This window comes from Crocodylus siamensis, chromosome 1 (genome assembly GCF_052110815.1).
Source record: "Crocodylus siamensis isolate JL-2025a chromosome 1, ASM5211081v1, whole genome shotgun sequence".
In the NCBI taxonomy this organism is placed as follows: domain Eukaryota; kingdom Metazoa; phylum Chordata; order Crocodylia; family Crocodylidae; genus Crocodylus; species Crocodylus siamensis.
In genome coordinates this window covers 288,554,344-288,574,094 of record NC_143395.1, presented here as the reverse complement: position 1 = coordinate 288,574,094, position 19,751 = coordinate 288,554,344, and the positions used below count along the sequence as shown (strand labels likewise).

At 42.4% G+C, this 19,751-nt stretch overlaps 1 long non-coding RNA gene across 1 annotated transcript; it reads right to left on the bottom strand.

Moving 5' to 3' along the window:
* Positions 1-9,058: 9,058 nt before the first annotated feature.
* Positions 9,059-15,963, bottom strand: LOC149874577 (uncharacterized). Its single transcript, XR_016439957.1, has 3 exons — positions 15,907-15,963; positions 15,467-15,593; positions 9,059-9,298 (listed from the first exon to the last, which is right to left on the bottom strand). It is a non-coding gene; the product is annotated as an uncharacterized LOC149874577 (long non-coding RNA).
* Between the last annotated feature and the right edge of the window lie 3,788 nt (positions 15,964-19,751).

Below are 19,751 nucleotides of genomic sequence, written 5' to 3'. Positions count from 1 at the left end.
AAGTCACAGTATAATCTTTCTGGAAATATATCACAACCATTCAGCCTTTGCAGTGCTTCTGTTTTTATTTTGTTTCTTAATTTATAGTATTCAAAAAACAGGAGTGATGGGTCAAATACTCAGTGGATATAATTGGGCATAACTTCAATGACTTAAATCAAGTTTTGCCTATTTACACTAGCAGCAAACTTGGTGCAGATGGTCAAAAACCATTGTTCAAGAAGAAAACCATCAAATGCCAACACATTTCCAAAGAGTTATAGCATCTGTAATTTACAACCCAGTTGCTACTTGTTTTCTCAGAAGGCCTTTTTTTTTAATCTTCTTTCCTGAATACATGGGGAAAGGAGTATCTGGTTGTTCTCTCAAAATGAGAGGGGTAAGCCAGTTACTTTCTCCCAGGAGATGCCTAAAAATAAAAGAGAAAAACTATGGTGGGGAGAGGAATTGGAAAACAGAGTTATCCTGTTCAAAATGGGTTTATATAAAACAAGAAACTTGGTCAAACATCCTTAAATCTAGCAGAACGCTAGTTTGATATGGGGAAAACTATCTGGAGATTACTGAAGCTCAAACATCTGCTATTACCTTTACTGAATTTACATTTCTGTCTTGGCAGGCTCACAAATTGATAGCCATATTGATAAATATAGCTGTTTCCAAGGCAGAATTTTTTCCAGCTTACGTAAAATGATTTTGTTTAAAGAAAAATGATTAGCTTCAGTTTAAGCCTATTCTGTGTACACTGGTAGTCAATTCTCATTGATTCAGTAGAAGCAGTTCAAGCAAGCACTGAGCAGTTTGGAATTCTCGTTCTGTAACTTCAGGTTGTCTTATCTAAAGGTCATAACAATACTGCTGTTTTTTCCATGTCAGCTGGCACATCACGCTGCTTTGTGCACACTAACTCCCAAACTAGAAGCATAACTGAATTTGTACAGGGCCCAAGTTAATGATCTTTGTCTAGAACTAACGTAAGCGTCAAAAAGTATCAGTGCATATTTCAGAGAGAGACACAAAAATAATAAAAATGTAAACAAAAGATTAGTTAAATGGACAAAAGAGGAAAAGTTGAGATATTTGACATAGGAAATCTCAGTTATATATAAAGCACAGGATATATTCCAGTGAGGGAAAATTTGTAGCTTGTTTGACATCAACAGAGACCTACCTAAATTATAGTGAGACCAAGGGATTTTTGTGGGCTGCTCTCAGCATACAGAGATGGTTTCACAATCTTGTGATGAGCCCACCTCACTATTGATTGGCCGACAGCCCTGGTGATCCCACCCCTTAATGCTGATTGGCTGAGAGGGCAATCACTCATCTTCAGACTGCAGCATTGCTGCAACATTACATCTGGCTTCTTAAAAGATGGTGCCAAAACCTTTTCACTTTCCTGACTGGCATCTTCACTGAGTCTGTATCACCAGCTCAGCCTTTCAGCAGCTCTCTCTCAAACCATGTGTTCTATGGCTGCAGGGATTGCCATACTTTCTTTGTATTCCAGTAAGCTCTTTCTTTTTTAGGGTGATTCTGCACAAAATCGTGGGAAACACCATTTTTTGAGCTGATCACAGAAACTGTCATTCTTCATGGTTTTTGTGAAAATTGCAAAACTGGGATATAAGTAGGTTCGTAGACGTAGGTGTTAATGGAAAAGCAAGGGTGCAGTGAGTGAGATTTAGGAGAATACTCCTTGGAGTGTCTATATTGAAAGGGTGTTTAAAGGAGGAGTATACGATATTGACAGCAGTAATATGTTCAGAAAGTATAAATTAATTCAACACAAAACTTGGTAGAATTTTCAGAAATAATAGAATACAGTAATCCAATTATTGACTCTTTTGTCGTGGCTGGGATAATGAGACACATGTGGAGTTTTAGTCCTTAAACACTAGATACCTAAACAGCATGTATAGTCTTTGCATGATTCTGTGCAGGGATGGATCCAGAAGGGGTGCAGCGACATGGCTAGACGCCCTTTTGGATTAGACTACCATGGGAGGTCCTGGAGACTTTTTAAAGTCCCTAAAGCAGGTAAAAATCCTCCCTTCCTTCTCCTTCCAGCTCAAAGGCGTACCTTCTCCCTGCCCTTTCCTCACCTTCCCTTCCCCCCCCGACCTTTTTCTGCCATTGCTGCTTTTTCCACTGCTGTGGGGTAGGGAAACTTCAGCACCAGCTGGGGGAGGAACAGTTGCAATAGTGTGGTGGGAGCATAGTTTCCCCCATCTTACCCAGTCGCAGCATGCTGCCATCCATCCCTGCTACCATTATCTCCATCCCCACCTGAAACTAGCTCCCGTGTAGTGGGCAGGAATGGCTCTGGTTGCTTCCTTATCCCCAAGACAGCAGGGAAAGGCAGGCAGGGCAGTTGCGGGAGAGGCAGCAAATGTGCCCCTGAGTAGGAATTGGAAAAGTGGGATGATTTTCACCTGTTTTAGGAACTTACTGGTGGAGGCAGAAGATGCTGAGAGCAGGAGGTCCATCCGCCCCTGGTTCTGCACAAAATAAAAGATTGTCAGTGTTATTTTCTTTCATGATGTTTGGTCCCCAAATATGGATGAATCTTAATAAAGTGCATTATAGTACATAGGAAGGGCAGAATAGTGCCTGCTTCACCACATCATCATTTTTTTTAAAAATTGAACAACTGTGAACTATTTTCTTTATTTGTATTGTGGTGAGCCTGCAGGTATCAGCCAGCTCCATAATGTACTGGACAAGAGAGAACATAAAAAGGTATATTCCCTACCGTTATGATTATATAATCTAAAAATGATTTAAATGATGAAACTATGGTTCCCAAAATAAGATGATGCTGGGACAAGGGAAAGTCGCTGTGCCTTGTAAGATATTTAGGTCACTGGACATAAAATACCCATTTAATTCATAAGGATCTCTGCTTTTAATAAGTGGAATTCTATCTCCCATTTTGCTTCTAAACAGGATATTTCCCCCCCCTGTGTCAGTGGTGTTTTTGGCAGTCATGCATAGCTTGGGATTCTACTTCTCCTGCACTGTAAGTACATAAGCATGCATGAGCAGACTGAGTATACACAGTAGGCTGTGAACTGGCCAGACAGGTACATGGCTATATATGTGTCCCCAATTGGAATACATACTTGAATCTAAGGGCCTTGGGTCATTTAATGGCATGGCAAGATATGATCTCCAATCTCAGCAACCATGCAATTTATCACATGCATGGCAGGATGCATGACTTTGGGATCAGAGATCAAATTTCAGTTGGTTCCAGCTCTGGGACTACATAGGAGCTGGTTTGAAAGCCTGGTGTGGTCTAGGGATATGACCAACAATCACCTGATTCTTTGCCCAAGCCTTGGGACTGGATCAGAGCCAGTTCAAGACTTCCTGGAAGCAGCATGGCTCTCCACAACTTAGTACTAGAACATGCCTTGGTCCTCAGCCCCCACAGGAGCTGTGGGGCAAGAAAGCACTATGTCAGGTTGTGGTGAGCCACATGGCTCCCTGCACTTGGATCCAGTTTATAAGTTCTCTTGAAGTTTGTATCTTGAAAACAAAGGGGTTCAGCTCCACACAGTGTATCACTGCACAGCTGTCAGCCAGTCAACATAGGGGAACTGTCAACCAAGCCTTGCTGTGAAGTTGGCATCAGGCTACCCTGCCACATATTCAATTTAAGTCATGATGGAAACCAGCTACAGTATATTTTCACATATTTTGTGGAATATTTGGGGGAATAATTTATTTTCCAACATGCAATGCCATCAATTCCCTGAATGGATTTCAGACTTGCACCAACTCCATGTGTGCTCTGGGGCTCAAGCACTTACTGAAAAAAATTGCAGGTGCTTAGCACTCATGAGCCATGACTGTTTTGGTTTTGCATATGTTAAAAAAATGTGCTTTCCTGGAAAGCACATTGCATTATTTCAACCCAGCTTTCTAGCATCTGTAAAGATGGGGTGTTTCATCAGGGCTTTATAACACTTTTTTCTAATGCTGATTTAATCAGCTATTAGATAAAAGTGTCAAAAAAGCCCCACTAAATTACCTGATCTTTACAGATGCTGCAGAGCTGGGTTGAAGTAATACGCTGCCTCTTCTGTACATGTGTGGGGCTCAGCAAGGGAATATACCAAGTTTAAAGTAAAACGTCGCGGGGGGTTTGGTTTTGTTTTGTCTTTATTTCTGCAAGCATCCACTGAATAATGAAAGTTGGTGCTTATGGTTGCAGCATTACTATTTATAGTCTGATTAACAGATTCATCACATCTTAAGTGTACACTCATCAGAGCCTAATCATAAAAATTTGTCTGGATAGATATCAAGGACTATCAGTTGTTTCGGACTCAGAAGGGGGGCCCTCACATATTTTAGCTCCAACAGTTGAGTGGTTTGGCCACATGCCCAGTAAGCTGAAGACCTGGGTTGCAGCACTCCTCTCCTTGCACAGAAGGGGGCCAACAAGTTCCTAACACAGTGGTCTAACCACCATACCACAAGCAAGGCATTATTAAGTCCCTTCTTCAACTTTCCAGGACAGCCAAGAGAGGGAGGTAAGTGTGGCTAGGAGGACACCAGGCTAGAAGGGATGTGGCTCAATGAATTGGCTGGTTCCCCAGAAGAAAGTTCTAGCCTGTGTTTGCTTCCAGTGGGACAGACAGTATTATAGTTTCATAGTTTCTAGGGTTGGAAGGGACCTGAGCAGATCATCTAGTCCGACCCCCTGCCATGGCAGGAAAGAATACTGAGTCAAATGACCCCAGCAAGGTGTTCATCTAACCTCCTCTTAAAAACCACCAGGGTAGAAGCCTGCACCACTTCTTTTGGAAGTTGGTTCCAGACCCTAGCCACCCTGACCGTGAAGTAGCGCCTCCTGATATCTAACCTAAACCTACCCTCTGCCAGCTTGTGACCGTTATTCCTGGTCACTCCTGGTGGTGCTCAGGGAAATAGTGACTCCCTCAATGCCTGCTGATCCCCCCTGACTAGTTTGTAACAGGCCACTAGATCCCCCCTCAGCCTTCTCTTGTGGAGGATGAACAGGTTCAGGTCCTGTAGCCTCTCCTCATAGGGCCTGCCCTGATGCCCCCTGATCATGCGAGTGGCCCTCCTCTGGACCCTCTCCATGCTGTCCACATCCCTCTTGAAGTGTGGTGCCCAGAACTGGACGCAGTACTCCAGCTGTGGCCTGACCAGTGCTGCATAGAGGGGGAGGATCACCTCTTTGGACCTGCTCGAGATGCATCTGTGGATGCATGACAAGGTGCGGTTGGCCTTCCTAACTGCCTCCCCACACTGCTGGCCCATGTTCATCTTGGAGTCAGTGATGACCCCAAGATCCTTTTCCACCTCCGTGCTGACAAGAGGTGAGTTCCCTAACCTGTAGGTATGGTGCCAGTTGTTCCTCCTGAGGTGCATCACCTTGCACTTGTCTGTGTTGAAACCCATCCTATTCTCATCCCCCCACCCTTGTAACCTGTCTAGGTCTGATTGTAGCCTGTTGCATCCTTCCAGTGTGCCCACATCCCCCCACATCTTAGTGTCATCAGCAAATTTGAACAGGGTGCTTTTTACCCCCTTGTCCAAATCACCGATGAAGATGTTGAACAGTGCAGGCCCAAGGAATGAGCCCTGCGGAACCCCACTGCCCACGTCCTTCCAGGTCGAGAAGGACCCATCCACTACCACCCTCTGGGTGCGGCCCTCCAGCCAGTTGGTGACCCATTTGACTGTGTGGGTGTCTACACCACAGCCCCCCAGTTTCTTAATGAGAACGGGGTGAGAGACAGTGTCAAAAGCCTTCTGGAAGTCCAGGAAGACTATATTCACTGCTACCCCTGCATCCAATGATCTGGTGATCTGATTGTAAAAGGCCACCAGATTGGTCTGACAGGACCTGCCACTGATGAACCCGTGTTGGTTGCCCCTAAGCATGCAGTCTCCTGCTGGCCTGTCTTGGATGTGTGCCAGCATAATTTTCTCAAACAGCTTGCCTAGGATCGAGGTAAGACTAACCAGCCTATAGTTTCCCGGGTCTTCCTTTCTGCCTTTTTTGAAGATGGGAACCACGTTGGCCCTCTTCCAGTCCTCTGGTACTTCACCAGAGCACCACGAGTGCTCGTAAAGCCGTGGCAGGAGACTTGCAATGACCTCGGCCGGTTCCTTTAGAACTTTAGGGTGGAGATCATCTGGACCGGCTGACTTGAATATGTCCAACCCCTCCAGAAGCTCCCTAACTAAATCCTCTCTAACTCGTGGCCCAGGTGTGCCTCCCTCTATATTATAGAGTATAATCTAATACTCTCCATCTTCTTTATTCAGTAGCTATTAAATCCAAGGGGCAATGGTTCAGTTTCAAAAGGAGCACCAGAGAAGGGGCTGGACCTATGCTGTGATAATGCCTTAACCAGTCAGCTACTAGGCTATCAGAAAGGAGGTTGTTGTTTTCCTTCCACCCACTTTTAAAGGCTTACATTCAAATACTTAACCAGTATGTAGCGCTACTGTACAAACTAAGTCTACACATGCCCACATATGCATTTATGCCATAAACAGGAACAGGAAATAGAATTCTATTCTACATATTTCATATCAATTAATTTGCTTCTGATGTATGATTTTGTTTTGTTCAATTCTGTTCCTAGGAGAATGTTTATCTGATAAAGGACTAGCACAGAACTGTTTGACAATAGTATTATACTTCACATTAAAGTCATTGAAATGGAATTCTTGTAAGATGTTATGTTAGTTATTTTGGATAAAAGAGTGGTGAAGAGCAGAGAATAAGCTCTTTGGAGCAAGGAAAGGCTTCTTTTATTTGTACAGCACCGAGTATAATGGTGTTCTGGTCCAAGTTCCCAAGCACGGTAGGAATATAAGTAGCAATAAGTGTGTCTATCAAACTTCTTTTTCAAGTATTATAACTGTGTTTCTGAATGTTCATTGACTGGGCCAGTGCTATTACTTCCACATTCTTGGAACCATTTGTTCCCACCTACACATTTGTGTCTTTCCATTAGGAGACAATGTTAAATGGTTGAACAGACTGGTATTATTTTGGTCAGCAAATGCTGTGAACTGTTTAATATTTCACAGGAATATAGGACTGGAAGGCACTGCCTGGGTTACAGAATACATTTTCCATCCAACTGTATACATCTGTGTTCTGGATGTGAAGCCCAAAGGGGTCCACAAGATCATCTACTCCAGCCCCTCACCATTTAAATGCTTTGTTTTACAGAAGCTTCTAATCATCCAAGTGGAACTACTGTACAGTTTTCCTTTGACGGTCTAAGGCGTGGCTGTCCTTTGAGCCATTTTCTTGAGCTCTATGAAGCCATCCAGATGCAGTTGCCATAAAATGTATAACGAGAGCCGACATTTAATTAAAACCTTACTACAACAACAGAGAACCAGCAGGCTTTTCCATGCAGCTGAATGGAATCTGCACATACCAGTTTATAATACGGCTTTTTATAGTGCCTTTTTTAGAGAAGAATCTCTCTCTCTTCTCTTTTTCTCTCCCCCGTCTGTCTTAGATTATTGTTGGGTGGGTGCCACTACAGTGGTCTGTGCTCTTCAAGACCAAATCTGAATTTACGTAACACAAAAAACTGGTCCAGATCCTAAGTCACTCCAGACTTGCATCTGACAGCAGCCTTGAGCACAGACTTTACACAAACTACTCATAAAAGCCAACATTCCTGATTTTGTTCTCTTAAAAGCCACTATTGTTCTCATTCATGACTGAACAATTCAACCTTTAGTTTAAAGTTAAAAAATGAACCCAGGGCTAATACCAACAACTTCCAGACATCCCCTCCAGCCTGTGGTACTTTCTGATTCCCTGGAACAATGTTATAAGGCTCTAGTATACACATACAGTACCCTTGGAATGGGCATGGTTATTATTAAAGTTTACTTATCTCTGAGATATGACAGAGCGAAGAAAACAAATGGTATTTCTAATGGAAAATAGGCTATAGCTAGATATTTCTAATCATTCATAATATTGTCTTGTGAGTTTTGCAGAGCAGTGTATTAAAAAAAGAGATGCAGCTACACTGATGATCAAGTAGGTGATTAACATTGGAGACATTTCAGCTTCTTCAATAATGGGTCATTTTCCTTTTCAGTCTCATAAGTTGTATAAGCTATAAAATGTGCCTCAAAATGAGACTAGAGGTAATGACCTATCTCCCTTTATTTTTATAATGGGATATTAAAAAGTCAAAAACAGATATTATGAATTTTCAAGGCGAGTATTACTAGGTAGATCTTTTCATATATCTCTGGTCTACATCCTTTATTTATTTTTTCGTTTCATTTATTATTTAGTAATTTCCTGTAGCACCTAACATCTACTTAGTACAAAGGTCCTTTCCTAAAAGACTTTATAAGCTAAAACACAAGTGGACATATGGAGGGCACTGAAGTATGTGAACCATCCTGATGAGCAGGAAGACTAGCAAGTATGGCAGAAGACCATCTTGGCTTAGCAAGGAACTCTTCAGTAAACTAAGTCATAAATAGGAACCTCATAAGCAGTGGAAATTTGGAAAATAAATAGGGAGGAGTATCAGAGCATTGCTTGGGCATGAAGAGATGAAGTCAGGAAGGCCAAAAAGCAATTGGAGTTGCGGCTAGCAAGGGACATGAAGGGTAACAAGAAGGTTTTGTACAAGTATGCTGGTAGCAAAAGGAGGATCAGGTAAAGTGTGGGACCCTTACTGAATGGAGGAGACAACCTTGTGACAGAGGATGCAGTAAAGACTGAAGTACCATTGGGCATCATCTTTGAAAACTCATGACAATCAGGAGAGGTCCTGGATGACTGGAAGCACAAACTCTGCCCATATTTAAGAAAGGGGAAAAGGTGGATCCAGTGAACTACAGAGCAGTCGGCCCCCAGAAAAATCATGGAGCAGATCCTCAAAGAATCCATTTCTAAGCACTCGGAGAAGAAGAGAGTGATTAGGAACAGCCAGTATGGATTCACCTGGGGCAAGTTGTGCCTGACTAACCTGATTGCCTTCTATGATGAGATGGCTGACTATGTGGATGTGAGGAGACCAGTGGATATGATATACCTTGATTTTAGCATGGCTTTTATACGGTTTCCTACAACATTCTTGCAGGCAAGCTAAGGACGTATAGACTGGATGAATGGTGGATAGAAAACTGGCTGGAGCATCAGGTTCAGATGGTAGTAATCAATTTCTCAGTGTCTAGTTGGCAGCCGGTATCAAGTGGAGTTCCCCAGGGGCTGGTCTTGGGGCTCTTTTTGTTCAATGTCTTCATCAATGACCTGGAAGATGGTATAAAGTACACACTTAGCAAGTTTACAGAGGACACCAAGCTAGGGGGAGTATGTTGGAGAATATGGCTAGAATTGAGAGTGACCCAGACAAATTGGAGGATTGGACCAAAAGGAATTTCAGGAGCTTCAACAAGGACAAGTACAAAGTGCTGAACTTAGGATGGAACAATCCCATGCACTGGTACAGGCTGGGTGCTGACTGGCTGGGCAGCAGCTCTGCAGAAAAAGACCTAGAGGTTACAGTGGACAGTAAGCTATATATGAGCCAACAATGTGCCCTTGTTGCAAAGAAGGCTAACTGTATCTGGCACTGCATCAGTAGGAGTGTTGCCAGCAATTCAAGAGAAGTGATTCTTCCCCTCTATTCAGCACTGGTGAGGACACATCTGGAGTACTGTATCCAATTTTGGGCCCCCAATACAGAAAGGATGTGGACAAATTGCAGAGTGGAGGGCAACAAAATGGTGAGAAGGCTGGGGGACGTGACTTATGAAGAAAGACTGAGGGAAGGAACTCAGCTTATTTAGTCTAGAGAAGAGGAGACTGAGAGGAGATTTAATAGCAGCCTTCAACTACCTGATGGGGAGTTCAAAAGATGATGGAGCTAGACTGCTATCAGTAGTGGCAGGTGACAGAACAATGGCAACAATGGTCTCAAGTAGCAGCAAGGGAAGTTTAGGTTAGATATTTGGAAGACTTTTCACACTAAGAGGGTAGTAAAACACTAGAACAGATTACCCAAAGAAGTGGTAGAAGCTCCATGGAGGTTTTTAAGATGGCTAAACAAAGCTTTGGCTGGGATGATCTAGTTGGGGATGGTCCTGCCTTGAGCAGGGAGTTAGACTAGATGACCTCCTGAGGTGCCTTCCAACCCTAATTGTCTATGTTCCTAAATCTGAAATAAACACATACTAGAAATAAATCCTGTTACAAAATTAATAACTTATTTATCAAAATACATTCAAATAATTAATCTGTGTTCTATACCAGCAGTTTAAAACATAGATATTAGGGAAGGAAGAGCCCTTAAAGTTAGTATGCCAAGTCTGGTTCTCTTTTATGCCATATAAACTAGGGATCAATTTCTTTGGAAACAATCTGATGAGATTGGTTTCAGAGAAACACATCAAACCCAGGGGTAAAATGTTTAAAAGTGCTTAAGGTATAGATTGATGGGGGAGAAAAAAAGAGAGAAAGAGAGAAAAGGGCTAAATGGCCATCCTCTTAAGTGGAAAACATACCTCACAGAGTTAGGCATCACAGATCCCCTGCATAATACATGGGAAGAGTTAATTATCTAAAACTAAAATGCACAATAAAAAGCATGTTAAGCTAGAAGCCAATAGGAAAAGGCAAGGAAAAGCTGATTTCTTAAAACCCTACTCTGCAGATCTTAAGGGTTCTGACATACTTTTGGGGGGAGGGGGGTTCTTAACTTGCTTAGCTCACTGTGCCCCCTCACTGAGTGCAGCACATGTCCAGAGGAGTAGCTGATTGACTCAATAATTAGATAAAAGCACCAAAAAGCCTTGCTGAAGCATGCAAGCTATACAGATGCTGGGATGACAAGTCAAACTGATACAGTTCTTTTTCCAGTAAAACACTGTCTCCCTCCCCGCCCAATGTCTGTCAGCACCCTAAATGTCTTACCTATTGGGAAGTACCTTCCGATACATAGGATTATCTCCTAAGGGTAGGAATCTAAATCTTTTCTTTCAGAGACTGAACAGGAGTCACTTATTTCAATATACTTGTGGCAATGCATTGAATAGACCAATAATCTTAATATTCATCCATACCATGGGAGACTGATGTTCAATTCTTTTCTGTGCTCAAGAGGATTAAAACCTACATATCCCATCACCTAGGAAAGAACCTAACTTCTCGGTTATCACCAGTTATATTAGAGAGATGCTTTCTACCCGTCCTGTTAAAGTTGTGCACAAAAGAATTCAAGATTCAGTGGACCATAGAGAGGCAGCAAGTATGAATGTGTCTTTGTTGACTCAAAATTAGGCTACTCACCTGGGGGAAGAAGTCTTCTTGGCTACCAGTTCCTTCTCCAATTGCTCATACATTGTATACAATGACCACTGCTGTTTTGCTGCCTAAGGAACCGAAAGTGCTGAGCTATAGACCAGGAAAGAAGAACATATAACCTAAGCCCTTCCCCTTACAGGAGTATAAGTGCCTAACTCCTGCTTTCAGAGAGTTTCCCATCCCATTTACAAAGTCACAACTGAGACACCTTTCCTGGAGTCACAAAATGGAAGAGTGGGTATCTTCCTTTTACATAATTGCCTACTAGTTATTCACCCACAATGTGGAAGACCCAGTTTAAACTTTCTCCTCTGGCTGCCAGAGGAGTCTTGAATCCATACTGTCTACTACCCAAGAGAGTGGCAAAAACCCATAGGTTACTGAATTTGAGGCAGCCTCACCCCCCATGTTGAACATGCTCCATTTGTTGTATAATATTTACTGGGAGAGAGGAAAAGAGAATGGGCATGAGACTAAACCTAAGCAGGTAAGGGGGAGAGATAGACTGGTCCCTGCTCCAATTAATATATTAGCATCTTACAAGATAATGAATACTGTACAGTCTGATGGCTGATTTTTGGCTTGTATTTCCTTAGCAAAGAAGGAAATTGAATTTGGCTCTCCCATATCTGTTTCAGGGGAGAAAAGAAAGGGGTTTGGTAGATACAATCAGATCATGCCTATCAGGTTGGGGTTTAACCATAAACTAGATGCCTAGCTGAACTGTGCAGTAAAGACATACATAGGGTTTTGCTGTTAGAAACTTAGCTACACCAAGAGTATGGGCACCTAGAAGGTAAGGTGGGGAACTGAGTAATGGTTTTGGAGGTGTTGCCTCTCACTAATGCCTAAAATGACATTTAGGGGTGTTAGTTGTAGCCATGCTGGTCTAAGAACACAGGAAAACAAGGTTTTTCTTTTTCATGTAGTGAAGTTTCCACTTCAAACAGCAGTATTTGAGATCTTCCATGTTTCAGAGGTGTTGGTTGTAACTGTGTTGGTCTGAGGATATAGGCAGACAAGGTTAAAGTGGCACTTAGGCACCTCAGGCTAAAAACAGACAACTGGTTTGATATGCCTCTGATTAGGCCAGGATATGACTTGCATCCAAACAGGCCCAGCCCAGCTGTTTACACACTAGGCTTAAGTGGCACTTAGGTTGAATTAGCCAGGATTGTTTTTAGGCAAAGTGCTAGTTCAAGTAATTGACAGGTACTTAATGTAGCACAAAGAGCCTGGTTGTCTGTAAGGTCTGGATTTGATGCAGGACAACACGCTCTGATGAAAATAAAACCAGATTGTCTGTTTTTAGCCTAAGTGCCTTTGTGGATTTAGCTCAAATAATTTGAGTTCCTTTATAAAAAGAGTAAAGTGGCACAATCTTCTGTATGCAACATTTTCTTAATCAGCTTTCTTTTAATGTTTTTTTTCTAAAACAGTAAACTAATTACAAGTTTATTCATTTTGTTATGCCCCCTTATTGTTCATAGCTTCATTTTAATAGATTGTGATATATCATTTTTTCCTCAGTTTCATCTTTTCCTTTGTCTCCCTCTTCATTTCTATCTTGCTTTGTCTTTCCCTAGTTTTATTCTCTGACTTCTCTATTTCTGTCCCTTGAACTCTTTATCAATACAACAGATCTCTGTTCTGACTTCTCACAGTGACCTCAGTTTCCCCCGGTCACCCCTTCACATAATATAACAGCATTGACAAAGAAGCAGACACCCATGAGCTAGAGGTCTAAACTGATTAGCCAAAGATGAATATGGAAGAAGGAGCTGGGTGAGAACCCAATTTCTCTCATCCAACTACTGGGAAAGGAAAGAACACTTACCACGGTGCACCCCCAAACTTTGCTTACTGCTCTCTTTGATGGGTAGTAAGTATCATATATATTTGATAGGGCTGTGTGAAGCTTTGGTAGCTGATTCAATTTGGAGGAGATTCAGCTTGATTCAGGGACCAAATCTCTGAATCTGAATCAAATCAGGAGACCGAGTAAAAGCTCTGAATCAATTCAAAGCATCCGAATCGATTCGCAAAAGATTCAGCCAATTTGGAGATTCAGCCATAGACTAAACAGGTAGCTGGCAGCTGCCTCTAGCTGGTAAGTCTGTTGGGGTTGGGGGAGGGAGGAGGAAAGGGGCACGGAAGAGGGAGGGATTGGGGCTGTTGCTGGGACAAGTTGCCCAGCCAGGGCAAGGGGCACATTACTCAGGGAGTGGGAGCTCTTCCCTGCTGCCAGCAAGGGGGGTGGGCAGGATGTGGGCACAGCCCCCTGCCAGGTGGAAGGGGCAAGTGGCAGCAGGGAATAGCCCCCACTTCCAGCACTGCTGTGCCTGCATCTCATACACTCCCATGCCAGCTGGCAAGCACAAGCAGCAGCAGCAGGACAGAGCCCCTGCTCCCAGCACTGATGTGGGGGCGGCAGCACTGGGAGTGGGAGCTATGCCCCATTGCCACCCAGAGCAAGCCACACCTGCATCACGCACTCCCTGCAGTGGTTAAGCAAGCGGCAGCAGGGCAGAACCCCCGCTGCTCCCTCTGCTGGGGCAGAGGCAGTCACAGCTGGGGAAGCCATGGGAGAAGCCACCATAGCTGCCCTGCCCGACCCCATCCTCCTCCATGTTGAATTGCTGGCAACACTCCTACTGATGCAGTGCCAGATACAGTTAGCCTTCTTTGCAACAAGGGCACATTGTTGGCTCATATACAGCTTACTGTCCACTGTAACCTCTAGGTCTTTTTCTGCAGAGCTGCTGCCCAGCCAATCAGCACCCAGCTCAGCCTCCCAACACTTATAAAAAATTTTTAAAAATTAAAAAGCCCTGTACTCTCACACTGCAGGTGTGGTGACTGGGGCCTTGGAGGGCACATGATAGAACTCCCCAGCACAGTGGGGAGCATCAGGGATTGCCTGCCCCCACCTTGGTACCTGCACAGCAAGTGCCCCATGGTGCGGGTGCAGCACAGCTCAGCAGGGTGCCATGCACTGCCTGGTTGCTGGGGCTGCTGGGGCTGAGTGCTGCTGGTCTCTGGCTGACGGCTGAAGCCACTCCAGCTCCCAGACAGTGTGCCATGCCCTGCCTAGCTACACTGCACCTGCATGATGCAACAGGTGCCATGCAGGTGCCAAGTGGAGGGGTGCCAAGTGGGGGAGAACTCCTGCACTGCACAGAAGGGTTAACCATGAGAACCTAGAGGCCCCAGTTGCTGCTTCTGCAGCCAGTGAGAACAAGGCTTTTTAATTTTTTTTTTAAAGCTCCACAGGCACTGTCTGCAGGATCAGTGATTGGGGCCTCTGGCCACTCATGACAGAGCCCCCCTGCACAGCATGGGGCAGTGGGGGCAGCAGGGATGGCCCTCCTACCTGGCACCTGTGCAGCAGCTGTCACATCACACGGGTGCAGCAAAGCTAGGCAGGGTGCTGTAAGCTGTCTGGGAGCTGGGGCAGCTCCAGCAGTCTGCCAGGGCAGCCTCAGCCCCAACAGCCCTAACTCCCAGGCAGCGCATGGTGCCCTGCCGACCATGCTGCACCCACACCATAGGTCATCTACTATGTGGGTGCCAACGAGGGGGGGAGGATGATCCCTGCTGCCCCCCACTGCCCCACACTGCAAAGGGGGGCTCTACCAAGAGCACCCAGATGCCCCCAGTGCTGCTTCTGCATCTGGTGAGTATAGGGCTTTTTTTCTTTTTTTAAGTGCCAGGACTAGGCTGGGGCTGGGCAGGGATTGGGGCCAGGTCAGGAAGCCATAGGGGCTTCTCCTGCAGCTCTACCCACCACAGGAGAGGCAGGTATAGCTGGAGGAGCCGTGGGAGAACCTGCAGCCACCCAGCATTCCCTGCCTGATCTGAATCACGAAATCTCTCTGGAAATGGTAGAAACCACATTTAAATTGAGACGTAACTAGAAAATGTTCTGTAGGAAACACTCCTGCACTGGCAGGGAGATGGAGGGGATAAATCTTTTCTTAACTACTAAAATTCTGCAATCTTAGAATGGGTCCAATTAAAACAGGTTGAGACCCTGGGAAAATTCAGATTCAAGAACTGAATCTCATCTCAATTATGTTCATGAGAAAAAGAAGTAGTAATTTTTATGTACCTTACCTATTCCCAGGAAAGAGCTGCTGAAGCTCAAAAGTATGGTTCTGTAAAGTGTAGTTTAGAAGATTGCACTCTTCAAAGCCAAAGTGACATCACAGAACAGGAGGTCTTTTCTTTCTCTCTCTTTTTTCTGAAAGATAAATGGAACCTGAGAGAATGACCTGAATGTTTAAAAGCAAGGCACATTTTGGAAGCATCTGTATTACTTTAAGATGGACACATTTGATTCTGATTCAATGCAACAGCTTGTCAATTCAATCCAAAGAGAGAGGGAAAAATAATAAGGGAATGGAGTAAAGCAAAAGAGCATGAAGGAGATCTTCATCAATGAAAGGGAGAGATGAAACATTGGGGGAGGAGTTGGTGAGGAGAAAAAACTTAAAAGATGAAGCTATTTTTTAAATGTGTTATAGATAAAGAGAACAGACAGAACTATATACTACTTGATATTTATTCGTTCTCCAGCTATTCCACCAGCTGTTATTTTGCCTGATGTTTTTATCTATATCTAACATTTGTCATGGCAGAAAAAAGGAAATAGTTTTCAGATTGTTTCTTTCTTTAAGTACATCCAGGCTGTGGGAGGAGCAGGAAACCTTATAAAGCAGTTTGCCTTTTCTTCATTCAGCAGTGAAGCAAGATGGAAAGCAAGCTTGACAGGAAGGTCTGGTTTGTTGTTTCTGCAGCTATGTGAATAGTGCTAGTCACTGCACGCAGGCACCGCTGCCTCCTAGAAATACCCACTCCACCTACATATTTATTGTGCAACCATGGCAATATCATAAAGCACTAAGGGCTTCAGGTAGCAAATCAGTTGTGAAGGTCGGAAATCCTCACATTTCAGGAGCTGAGTGATGCCGAGTAGACAGCCAAAGCTTGATTCTCAAACAGTATTACACAGTGAATATACAGCTTTAAGGAGTCCTGAATTAACTGTCAGACATTGCCTCAGGACACAGAGATGCATAGATTTTTTCCATTCAATTTTTCACAGTCCCCTACTTAATCCCAGACAGCAGTTCCCAGTGCAACCTGATAGGTCACTGGTGGGTTACTGCATACAATTCATGTTTTCTTCCTGTGCAGACAGTCTCAAATGCACCAGCTAATTTGGGTTCAAACTTCTGGCATGCATATACTGAAAAAGAGGGAAAATATCATTAAAGAGAGAGGCGTTTTGAACTGAGAGATTAATTGGTTCGCTGACTTTAATGGCACAGGAGCTCATTTTAAGAGATGAACAGTAAAGTGGCTTTAAATTATTACTGACATTTAATTTGGGGGGGGTTAAGAGTGAGCGTTAAATACACTTTTGAATGAGTCTCTTTTCTCCCTAATTTATGGAATATGGCTGTTTTATATCATTCACAAAAATGAGCTCTAGAAGGTATTTTGACTTGTTCTTTTACTTGCTAAACTAAAGTACAAAGCAAGAGCTTCTCAATATATACACACACACCCATATGAGACATTTGTGTCCCTAGCCACCTGCTCTATCTTAGGATCTTGACAAAGGAATCAGACATTTGAACACAATCTCTGTGCAATTTTATGTTTTTCATTATTAAATCCTGGCTAAGGAATTCTGGAAATTTTGAGTTTATATTTATCAGCATTACTTTGATGGGCTTTGGCAGAATTATACAGGGAAACAGAGTAAGATCAGCTTCACTGTTTCCCCTCCAAAATTATATTTATCTTCATCACAGGATTTACAGAAAAAGTACTGAAGTCTAAGTATGTGTATGAAAATTAAGTAATTAATAATATTTGTCTAGAAAACAAAGGCAGGTGCAAGCTAGAGTTCAGTGTTCAGAAAAAAAGGTCTTGGATGGAAAATGCATATTGTGTCAGTCACTGAAAACAATAACCCTTTCATGCAACTCAAAACTGATAATGCTTCTTTTTATTTCCAGCAAATGACTTAGGAAGAATTAAAGAATTCTCAGTATAATTTTAAGAGTTTTTTCCAAACAGATAGAGTTTGAGCATGTTTCAAAGATATGTTTGGAATCAGGCTATAGGTGAATTAGATTTATCTTCACCACTATGTAATCTGAATCAGATCTTTGCATCTGATGGTCAGAAATGGCATTTGACTTAAATTAAAGGATATAAAATGGATCTTAACTCTTTTGAATGAACTCTTACTTAAATGATAGACAACTAATATTTCAGTAGTAGAAAAACCTTTGATGAATCAGCTCTATTGCCTTTTCAGCTTTTGTTGTCAGTTTCTTTCTAACATATGTATATCAGTATCCAAAACTAAATGAAGTAGTTGTTTTTGTCCTGCAGATTTCCTGTTTTAATCCACTATTTAAAATGAATCCATTAAAGAGGAAGAGTTGGTCTTTTTGGTCAGCCACAGATTTTATTAGAACCCAGTATTCTTCTGAGTCAGAGCAGGAAAACTCAAAGTCAGGTGACTCAGGTCACTGGCTAATTTTTTACTTCTCTGCATATTAAGGTAACATTATTTGCAAAATATCTTGAGTTGTTTGGAGGAAAAGAATCATTATATTATTAATTACTTGTCTGACCATGGCACCTTGAAGCACTGAACAATGGGGCTGAACTCCAATGTGCTAGGCACTGTTGAAAGAGAATAAAAAGATGGTCAGGGATCTTAAAATCTAATATATTTCAATCAGATTATATAAATACTGAATATTATTATTGACCCTTTACTGTAATGCCCATATTAGAAAGTCATGAAATAATCAGAGCTTCAACATGCCAATGAATGTATGAGCCATCTAATAAAAATAGGATGATTAATACCAGAAAGTTCCATGCCCAAATTTAGCAGGCTGTACTTAAGCACAGATTGCTTTATGTTATGTTTTTCCTTTCTGGATGAGAAGGCATTGTCTGGAATATTTGAGATGAGACAGTCAATTTTAGCTAACCCCACACAGTAGGCACTACGTAAAGTATATAGAGGCTAGGATATATGGAAAAGCTGTTGTCTGTGTGATGTCACCCTTAAACTATCAAGTATCTGAGTTTTATTTCATAAAGTTCTTTGTTTGCTAAGCCAAATGTCCTTCTCAGATATCCTAATCCTACCCACAGAAGGATTTTAGATGTCTAGTTTATCAGAGTTCACTTTTACTGACCATGCTACATTTCCTTCTGCTTGCAATGAAGTAAAATACTAATCTTTGTTCCCTACTAGTCAGTCAAAGAATTTTATGCTTAATATTTTACACACAAAGACTTCTTCACAGAAAGGAATAGAACTGTCAGCATGACACGCTGCCTTAAAAATATTTGTCAGCTCCTCTGTCATGTAATTACAGCAAATTTTAATAAATACTTCCAAGTTCAATCAAATCTGTTGAATGATAATCACAGCTGCTACAGTTACCATCAAGACAAACAGAGACAATCTTGAAACAAAATAAAAAGGCTACCATAGAAATTAAGGCAAATAACATCAAATTAATTGCAAAGATATATTTCCCTCTATCACTGCTAATTTGTTAGATATTAAAGCTCTCAACCCTGATCTTTATACATCAATATAACATTCAGAAACAAACCCAGCCAACTTGTTACTGACTGAGCAGATAACAGAATGCCTATAGCCCCTTGATACTGCTGTTCTGGAAGGAAGGAAGAAAACCTGGTATTTAAACTACAGACAACCCCCGCTTAACACTGTTTTGCTCAGTGCTATTTTGCTATAACATTCATTTTAAATTGATATCTGATTTCACTTACCACTCAGCAAGTTTTGCTATAATGCTCGTGGTCACCATCCTAGGTCACTAAAAACACTTATGGTCACCATCTTGGGTCATCAAATACTTTCAGTTTCACTTAACACTCGTTTCACTTAATACTCAGCTTTCCAGGAACCAATTAAGGGCACTAAGCGGGGGTTGCCTGTACTTCTCAGTTTAGTTTTCTGATGAATTCTTTAGTGCAGTAGACATCAGTAGAAAGACTGTTGTTGTCTACTCATGAATTCTATAAAGATATGTAACACACCTTCATGACAGCAAGCCTTACCTCTGAAATGTAGAACTAAAAATCACATCAAAGCAGCAGTGTTTTGCTGTCTTACTTACCTTACCTTCTGGGAGTGCTCCAAATTGATGAAGTAACAGAATGCAGTAAAGACATCACATTTTCCTTTTACCTGAGGTTGAAGGTGGCTCAACATTCTTTTTTCAGATACAGTGCCTGATTTGGATATCTTAAGTTGGGAATTTTTTTTCTACATTTTGGAGCTCAACTCTCTATTTTGTGCTTCTCATACCAGAGTTATGTGAATTAA